The 9,755-nt window shown below is 36.1% G+C and overlaps 1 protein-coding gene across 1 annotated transcript in view; it reads right to left on the reverse strand.

Moving 5' to 3' along the window:
- Nucleotides 1-8,658, reverse strand: part of LOC143254427 (calcium-binding protein E63-1-like) — a 32,960-nt gene extending 24,302 nt beyond the window's left edge. The window contains exon 1 of the mRNA XM_076509583.1: nucleotides 7,867-8,658. The gene's annotated coding sequence lies outside the window, so the exon portion shown is untranslated. The remainder of the gene's footprint in view (nucleotides 1-7,866) is intronic.
- Between the last annotated feature and the right edge of the window lie 1,097 nt (nucleotides 8,659-9,755).

The raw sequence follows: 9,755 nt of genomic DNA on the forward strand, positions 1-9,755 counted from the left end.
GTATGTGTTTAGTTTGCTTTTAATTATCTAGTACGTTGTAGATTTTAGTTTTGATGTCCATATATTTAGAATATCTTTTATAATAAGTTAGCTGTGTGTTGCTGATGGTAGTTACAGCAAAGAGGGTTACTGTGATGTTTCGGACGTTCTCAGTTGTGGTTCACATCACACACAACGTAGGACAGATTTATACGCTGCAGGAACGAGTTAGTATCTTTAACATGTAACACTGTGTTAAAACCAGGGCTTGTGTTTTCGCTTTTGCTACCGAAATCTGAGATACTACGGGTATTATATGATACTTTGATCATGTTGATTGGTGTGTTGTTGTTTTTTTGTCGTTGTTTTACTTCAAATAATGTGTTCCATTTTTGCGTATGTTCTTTTCGCAGTTTCTCATCATCGATGATTAGACCTGGTAGGATTGGGTGCACGTGACCTTTCCATCCCCTCTGGTAGATGGTTGCTGTTTCATAAGATTACAAATTTAAATTCTGCATGAGAACCAGAATATCCCACGCTTAACCTGACCATTTTCAGGACAATGCCCATGTAGGTACTTACATTTATACACTTGTAAGTAAATACATTTTATCTTTATTCGGCGTTACGAAGTTTGCATCTGGCGAATAGTTTTGTGTATGTGCCGTATATTGGGATTTCAATGAATTGGTAAGGAGTATTTATGAGTTTCGAGCCATTCTCCGCCTATTGTTACTAAGTGATGGGTCAACAATGTTTTATTATTATTATTATTTCGTCAGTACCTCTCACGTTGTCAACGAAATTACATTACGTTACAGTCTCGGTGAAGTGGTTAAGCCGTAAACAGTATCTTATAGCATACACACAAGCAACTGTTTATAACATTAATAAATGTTGTTGCAGGTCCCGTGCTGACACTGGAACTACGTTCTCCATCGTCGATTTACTTAATTTATTGGCCGTGATTACACATTGTGACTTGATATCGTATCTTGCGCTGTAACAGCTTTGGGAAAAGACGAAAATTTCAATTTTAGATCACCCAACTTAAAAACCTTCACCAGACACTTCACTGTGTAAATACGTCGGCTCCCAATACCGTATTAAGTAAAGCCACAAAAGTTCGTACGACCTGTATTAAATATATTTTACAAACCAGTGATCAAATAAGGTTGCTGAAATTCCAGTTTCTTCACGTTTCCAATGTAAACAGCCATTGATTTCGAGGTATGGTTGGTAGCTTGTGAACTTTCAACTCGTGAGGCTTTATTAATTTAAAATCCTTTATTATATTTTGATTGATGTCAGGAGGCACGCCCATCTTCATAGATTGATGTCAGGAGGCACGCCCATCTTCATAGATTTGATGTCAGGAGACACGCCCATCTTCATAGATTGATGTCAGGAGGTACGCCCATCTTCATAGATTTGATGTCAGGAGGTACGCCCATCTTCATAGATTTGATGTCAGGAGACACGCCCATCTTCATAGATTTGATGTCAGGAGACACGCCCATCTTCATAGATTGTCGTCAGGAGGCACGCCCATCTTCATAGATTGTCGTCAGGAGGCACGCCCATCTTCATAGATTGATGTCAGGATGCACGCCCATCTTCATAGACATTATTTTTTGAGGGATTAGAAGTTTCTCTTTCTTAATCATAACATCTACTTTGAGGTTGTTTTTTCGAACTGACCTGCTGTGCAAAGTTTTCGTTTCATCGAGGGGGTTTAAGTTATTGTATTATTTGGATCTATATCTCGCTCTAGCAATCTTTTTTCCTTTTCCTTCTAAAAAGTACTGTGACATTTTCCTTCAGTCATCAGTCATCCTGGCAAAATGTCGAATAGTCAATTATTCGACGTGAAACAAATACATAGTTACATGGCACCATTCCTTGCACTTTTGAGTGCCTTAACCACCTGATCATGCCGGTCCCCTCTATTAACAGAAAAAACCAAAACTTTACACTATTGTAAAGCCTATAGAGGTATAGGGCTAATCACAGTCACACGATAGCCTTTAATTCTTATTCTCCTATTCCCTCTAATCTTATACTCCTAAATTAGGGACGGCAAGCGCAGATAGCCCTCGTATAGCTTTGTGCGAAATTCAAAACAAACTAATCTGCGAATAGCGAGAACGTGTAACATAAGAAAACTCATCGGGCAAGAGTTTATGAAATATAACATAACTAGATCAGCTGAATTAGCAGTTAATTTAAAAATCACAATTCCTGAGAAAGCACTATGTAAATTATATAAGTTATAATAAAGTTTTTTGATGGGTATGAAAACTAAATATCGCTCTTGTTGCCAGTGTGTGTGGATTAGTTTAAGTCGAAATAAAATCACTTTCGATAATCATTTGTATAAGTGATGTACACGCGCTTCAAATTATTTCGTTTAAATTTGTTTTTAAAGTACATAGCTGCAAGTCTCATGGTATATGAAATCATTTCAAAAACATAGTGCCAATTATGTTCAAAGAAACACACGTACACTGTGTCGTAGCAGTTTAACTAGTGAACATCGTAGTGGTCATTCGTCTCTGTAAACAGGTTCTTGAATAAATTAAAATGTCATTTCCTGTAAACATTTTCTCCAATCTTTTGTATAGTTAAATGTCATTTCTTTATAAGCAGTTTCTGCAGCCTTTTGTATTGTTAAAATCTCATTTCTTTATGAACAGTTTCTCCAATCTTTTGTATTGTTAAATGTCATTTCTTTATAAGCAGTTTCTGCAGCCTTTTGTATTGTTAAAATCTCATTTCTTTATGAACAGTTTCTCCAATCTTTTGTATTGTTAAATGTCATTTCTTTATAAGCAGTTTCTGCAGCCTTTTGTATTGTTAAAATCTCATTTCTTTATGAACAGTTTCTCCAATCTTTTGTATTGTTAAAAAGTCATTTTCATAGCAAGCACTTTCTCCAGTCTTTTGTATTGTTAAATGTCATTTCTTTTTAAGCAATTTCTGCAGTCTTTTGTATTATTAAAATGTCATTTTTATTGCAAGCACTTTCTCCAGTTTTTTTGTATTATTAAAGTATTATAATTTTTTATGAACAGTTTTACCAGTCTTTTGTATTGTTAAGTTTCATTTCTTTATAAGCAGTTTCTGAAACTATTTGTATTGTTAAAATATCATTTCTTTATGAACAGTTTCTCCAGTCTTTTTATTGTTAAAATGTAATTTCTCTGTAAGTAACTTCTCCAGTTATGCGTGTGTGTTGTTAAAATGTTATGTAAGCAGTTTATCCATACTCGTGTACTGTTAAAATATTATGCTAAACCAAAACTAATACGAAAGAATTAAATAAATTCGTCTCCATACAATAAAAACAGTGAGTTGTTATATTATTTTAAGATACCCAAAGTTACGCATAACCTAAGAAAATAAACTAAGTTTTATCAAAACAAAATATTTATTTTCACTGGAAATTAACTTACGCGTAGAAGACAAGCAAAACACACTTGACATACATCAATACCCTGGAGTACGGCTATTTTACGACAGTGAACGTACATATCAAGTTTGTTTTGTTTTCGTAATTAAGCTCGAGAAATGCTAATCTTCGTACCTAGTCATTATCGTTTCCGTAAAGTATTGCTTCAGTTTTACAAGTGAAGTAATCTGTGAGTGGAACAATCTGGTTTCGGTAGGTAAACTATCAGTTACGAAAATAAGCATACTTCTCAAAACACGTGAAGGTTGAGACTAAATGGGAAACACACAATAAAAGTGTAGTAGCGTGATTTTCAAATACTACAATTTCTTCAGTTATTGCTGTGAGCATAAAATCAGAAATTATTTTGAAGAAAGACCGAAAACTTTCGGAAACATAATGTATGTATATATATATATATATATAACAACTGTTATGGCTGAACGTCTTTCCTAAGGTGCTGAAGTTGCTTCCTCAGCTCAAAAAAAAAACACGAAACATTCACACCATGACAATTGATGCTGTAACAAATAATCTTCCAACTAATACCATGTTTATTTTCTCTGTATTGAGCGAAACGCGTCGTCGTCAGCATTGGTTATGACGGACATAGTTCGGTTGAAATACTATTATTTACGCTTCTTGAAATTCCTGGAAATAATTGAATAGAGGATATTGTGTTAAGAAAATTTAATATGGCATAAATATCAATGTCTTATGACACAAGGGGAACTTTCGTTAAATATTGTATCAATACATTAAAAAAAAATGTCGAAAGCCCATGGAAGCAGAACCAAAATTTTATCATCTTGTGATAATTTTAACAATCCTGCGGTGATCAGAAAATAAAGCGATCAATAATGGTGTAGTGGACATGACAATGGAAACACAGTTTTGAACACCTCGTTATAACACTAGAAAGATGTTGAAAAATTTCAACACCTCGTGAAAAAAGGTACAATGTGATTAAAACAATGTTTCAACACCACGTGATAACACTAACAAAGTGATGAATACATTTTCCAATACCTTGTGATGACACCAACAAAATAATGAAACATTTTACAACACCTTGTGATAACACTAACAAAGTGATAAAGACTTCTTTCAACAACTTATAATGATAACCTCGTTGTATTTGTTTGTTTGGAATTAAGTACAAAGCTATTGAAACTCGGTTTATAGCGGTGTTTGTTTGTTTGTATTGGAATTTCGCACAAAGCTACTCGAGGGCTATCTGTGCTAGCCGTCCCTAATTTAGCAGTGTAAGACTAGAGGGAAGGCAACTAGTCATCACCACCCACCGCCAACTCTTGGGCTACTCTTTTACCAACGAATAGTGGGATTGACCGTCACATTATAGTGCCCCCACCGCTGGGAGGGCGAGCATGTTTGGCGCGATGCGGATGCGAACCCGCGACCCTCAGATTACGAGTCGCACGCCTTAACGCGCTTGGCCATGTCGGGCCGGCGGTGTGAGTTCATATACATTGGGGAGCGGGGGGCAACCTCGTTGTAAAAACAGAACAATGTAACCCTAATTTTGAATATAACACAAAGAAATGTTATGAAGCCACAATACTGAACACCTTTTGATATCGTATAAAGTACTTTCCCACAACAGACTGGATACAGTGAATGGCAAGATACATTCGAACAGCGACATCTGCCTTTATTGTTATTATTTTTTTCTCCACGTGTGATGCCTTTAGGTAGAAATTAAGTCTCATAGTCAATGCATCTCTACCGTTGTTTTGGGTCCAATTTTGATAGACACCACTTTAAGTCAGGATACCTCCAACTGTACAATATTAATATGGTAGCGATTATAAAAGCGAAATTGGTGAGTTAAACTACAAGAAAAGGCAAGAAATATGTGCATGTCTCATAGTTGTGTCTAACTTCTTATGTTATAAGAAATATCTCATATTTTTATTAGTGTATAAAGCATAATACACTGGCAGGAGTTTAAAATCTGTTTGTTCTGTTAATTAAATTTCGGACAAAGTTAGCTCCTAAAAATTATCTGTATTAGCTGTCCTTTATTTAGGAGTGCTAGTCTAAAGAGCAGGTTGCCTGTCAACACCAATCACCATCAAATCTTGAACTACTCTGCTTTAATAGTGGGCTTGACCATCACATTATAAAACCCTCCCTTCCCACGTCTGAAAAAATGAGTATACGTGATGATGGGATTCCATTACAAAGAATCGAACCCCGAATTTTAAAGTTCTAAGTTCGTAAGATTATTAATGATCCACTGGAAGGATATTCTAGAATCTCGTGTGAAAAGTAGTTTACGTGTGTATTACCTTAAGAAATGTAAGAATTTAAAATTATAAATCAAAGCGAATCCTACGACTCAAATTTTAATCCAAATGGAACTGTATTTAATAAAGATATCTCAACAATCAGAAAAGTCCAGGGAATATTGAAGGGCCAGTGGCTCATTGACTAAGAAGAGTATGTTAAGGGAGGTTATGTGGATTTTGGTGCATTATAGTGCACAGAGTAATATTGTTTTATTTTGTCTTTTGAATTTCGCGCAAAGCTGCACGAGGGCTATCTGCGCTAGCCGTCCCTAATTACACTCTTTTATGATTTATGTTATGTATAACATGTATAAAGCTGGCATTTTTTCGCATTTTATTTGTATAACACAATTAATTGGAGAGACTTAATATTTATTGTTTCCGATAGCGAAATAAATGAAGGCTTCCAGATAATTACGGTGTATATTAAGAATGGTGAAAGTATTCGTTGTTGTTGTTGTTTTTTTTGAATTGCGCCCAAAGCTACACGAGGACTATCTGCGCTAGCCGTCCCTAATTTAACAGTGTAAGACAAGAGGGAAGGCAGCTAGTCATCACCACCCACCGCCAACTCTCGGGCTACTCTTTTACCAACGAATAGTGAAATTTACCGTCACGTTATAATGCCCCCACGGCTGAAAAGTCGAGCATGTTTGATGCGACCGGGATTCAAACCCGCGATCCTCAGATTACGAGTCGAACGCCTTAACCCACTTAATCATGCTGGGCCGAGTGTTCGTTGTTTCGTAACTGTGCTCAACCTCCAATCACATAATTAGACATGGACGCCCATCCGTACCGACGTTTTATTTCATTTTACTAGCCCATTTTTAGAAATGTTGATAATTGGCATAAGAGCACTCCGCAGTTCGGGTACTTTTATTTGGCGCTCTGCGAGAGTGAAGTCAAATCCCAATAATAGGTTAAAAAATGGAAGCCTAGAAGCATCTCTTTTGTCTATTAGTTCAAAATTAAGAACGATTTAAGGTAAATAGCTCTTGTATAGTTTCGCGCGAAAATTCTGATCAGAGAAAGTTATAGTTTCTCGGAATGAGTCAGACAAGGTGTTGGTATTACTAAAGGTATAATTTTTCGGGCTGCTGTTCTTGCCTTTATCATATGTACTCTTATTTTAACAATGTTTCCCCAGTGTCTTCGTCAGGTGTTATATCAGACATTTTTTTATGCGTGACATCCAGAAAGATTTCGGTGGAGTTATCAAGATTCGATTCCCGAATCTGTAGTTAGAGTGCTCGTGTTTGGGATCACAGGCTCGGCGGTTCGAATCCTGGTAATTTCACTAAAAGCTTTCTAATTTTGCCGCATAACAAAATGTCTGATAAAACAACTGAAGATTAGTTTCCTTGTTTTTAAATTTCGCGTGAAGCTACACGAGGGCTATTTGTGCTAGCCGTCCCTAATTTAAAAGAGTAAGACCTAAAGGGAAGGCAACTAGTCCATCACCAATCACCGTCAACTCTGGGCTACTCTTTTACCAATGATACATTTTAACCCCCGACGGCTGAAAGGGCGAGCGTGTTTGGTATGACGGGGATTCCAATCCGCAACGCTCAGTTTGCGAGTCGAATGCCCTAACCACCTGGCCATAAAACACCTGATGAAGATCGGAGACTTCACTGGTGAAAACGTTGTGAAAATAACAGTACACATAATAAAGATAAGAACAATAGTGCGAAAAAAATAATACCTTTGGTAAAACAAAGTATTCTTTAGTTTTACAAGACTGTGCTCAATTATTTAACTGACACAATATATGATGGCTCTTTCCAAACGTTAAGAAGCAATGACCTGTAGCTTATGATTCTGTAATCCTAAAAACTGGCAAAAAATAGTTTTTGAAATCAAATTATAAATTACTGTTTTATGTGTTATGCCTCAAAATTGCCATACACCCTCTTCGATGGCACAATAGTAGTTTGCGGACTCATACCGCAAGAAACCGGGTTTCGATATCCATGGTGGGCAGAGCACAAATAGCCTATTGTGAAACTTTATGCATACCTACTGACAAACAAAGACTCGGAATTAAAATATTATAAACTATTTTTTGATTTTTAATTATACGATACCATTCACTCTCTTACCCTGATCGTACCTTACCTGTGATCTTTTCCACTGCAGTGTCCCTCTTCAACAGATTACCAAGTTCCGCAATTTTGTTATTTGTATTTAGAGTATGAATGTCAATGGACACAATCAACAGATTGATTAAAATCGAGGATTTCTACAAAAATATTCACAATTTCTTTAATCACCCTGATGGCTGTTTTCACTGATAAACAAATATCCTTACCGTTACCAACGAAACTACGACCAAGACTTTTCTCTCTTTTTTCTTCTGATTCACTGATTAACTTTTAGTATAGTTTGAATATTATTTATTTCATGGTGAGGTTTAGATTAACGACGTGTCTAAACGCAGATATTTGTTAAGCTGGATAGAACAGCGACAATAATTCAGCACACGAAAATCTGATCTCCGCGAGCAAAAACAAAGAATGACTCGTCGCACGAAGGAAAAAGTAACTAGTGTAGTGGATACCGCTGACTTGGCTAATTTCCAACTGTTGTTTTTTCTCCGTATACTGCTTTTGTAAATTCGTGGCCTCTGCTGGTCTTGACTCAGTAAAAACCTTTCATAGCGTAAAACATTAAATAATCATTAATCTTATTAACAGAAAATCACATTTCAAGACAACCTCTTGAATAATCAACACCACATTATTCGAATTTCGAAAGTTACGACCAAATAACCAACGCACTCAATCTAACGACTTTCTACGGATATCTAATATTCATATCTTAACTGAAATAAGCTTTCTATGCTTACTTTAAAATCGGTTTGCTTTTTTGTTGTAACTGTCTTTTTTGTTTTGTTTTTTCAGAATACTGAAAAAAATTTAAACTCGAAAACCATAAACAATTTAAATAACTTTACAGAAGATTTGTTTAACCACCAAACACAGGGACGTATCTAATTAATGTTTAGATAACATTTATTTAACCACCAAACCCAGGGACGTATCTAATTAATACTAAGAGAACATTCATTTAACCACCAAACTCAGCAGTGGCGGCGCCAGGATATTTTCGTTGGGGGGGGGGACCGAGGTAAACTGTGGAGAGACTTTTCAAAATGCCATCAATATGAAGTATAGATGGTAAATTATAATAATGTAACTGCCAAGGTACATTTCAGAAAGGTGTGATATTTTGAACTGCGTTTTCAATGCAGTTGTCATTGGAAACTCATACTCTAGTTAATAATTCACTATTACAAATTAGAAATAATCTGTTTATGAATGTGTTTGTGTGTTTGTGTTTTTCTAATAGCAAAGCCACATCGGGCTATCTGCTCAGCCCACCGAGGGGAATCGAACCCCTGATTTTAGCGTTGTAAATCCGCTGTTTATGAAAATAAGCGTATATGTAAAAGAGGAAGCTCACCTAAATTCCACCCAAGATAATACATAATAATAAAGAAAATCAAGATTAGCTTAGATTGAACATTTGATATACCATTAAGAGTAAAGCTACAAATCAAAAGAAATATAACATAAAGACGCAGTTTACATAGCAGAAACGAATTATCCCATGTGAAGTTAATACACTCTGAGGAAAAGTAAGGTCACTATCAAACTAACTATCTTTCATCATGTTGTGTTTATAGTCAATATTACTTCAAAACAATGTGCCTGGTTCTGGTGATTGGCAGCAAACGTGTCTATAACAGTATCAATATCGAGTTGTTTTGCCCTCCTGGAGTTTACTGATATGATAGCAAGGTTTCTGGTGCGGTTGTTACTACTGCTGTTGTGCAAGTACGTCTTGAGAAGCTTCAGACATGAAAAACTTCTCTCACAGACAGCAAAAGTGACAGGCAGGGTCACAGCGATACATACAAGTTTGTGGAAATCCATGAAGGCATCCTTGTATGGCTCCAGCATGGTTGCAAGCTCCAATGGTGTGGATACTTCCTGCCCCTTGTC

This window comes from Tachypleus tridentatus, chromosome 6, assembly GCF_004210375.1.
Source record: "Tachypleus tridentatus isolate NWPU-2018 chromosome 6, ASM421037v1, whole genome shotgun sequence".
NCBI classification, from domain to species: Eukaryota; Metazoa; Arthropoda; class Merostomata; order Xiphosura; family Limulidae; genus Tachypleus; species Tachypleus tridentatus.